Below are 341 nucleotides of genomic sequence, written 5' to 3'. Positions count from 1 at the left end.
GGGGGGGGGGATTCAAGAAGAGAAGAGGAACAAAGTTTGGAGTATCGTCTTTGGGTATTTAATGTTATCGCAATTCATCTGAGGCAGAATTCCAGATGTTCTGACGTATTGAATTAGTCGCAAAGATAATGAACTTATTACCGAATACTTATTCATATATCAAATCTCAGAGATACAATAATTTAGAAGTTGGGGGATTCCCTTATGTCTGGGGAGAACTGAGTGATTCTCAATGAAATCGATATACCTAAAATACACTTTCCGTTTGACGATTTTTTTTTTTAGACTTGTATAAGATATAAGATGATAATGATAACATTTGTGAATCCACTGCACACGTT

This window comes from Penaeus monodon, chromosome 34 (assembly GCF_015228065.2).
Source record: "Penaeus monodon isolate SGIC_2016 chromosome 34, NSTDA_Pmon_1, whole genome shotgun sequence".
In the NCBI taxonomy this organism is placed as follows: domain Eukaryota; kingdom Metazoa; phylum Arthropoda; class Malacostraca; order Decapoda; family Penaeidae; genus Penaeus; species Penaeus monodon.
Note: the sequence above shows the minus strand (reverse complement) of the source record.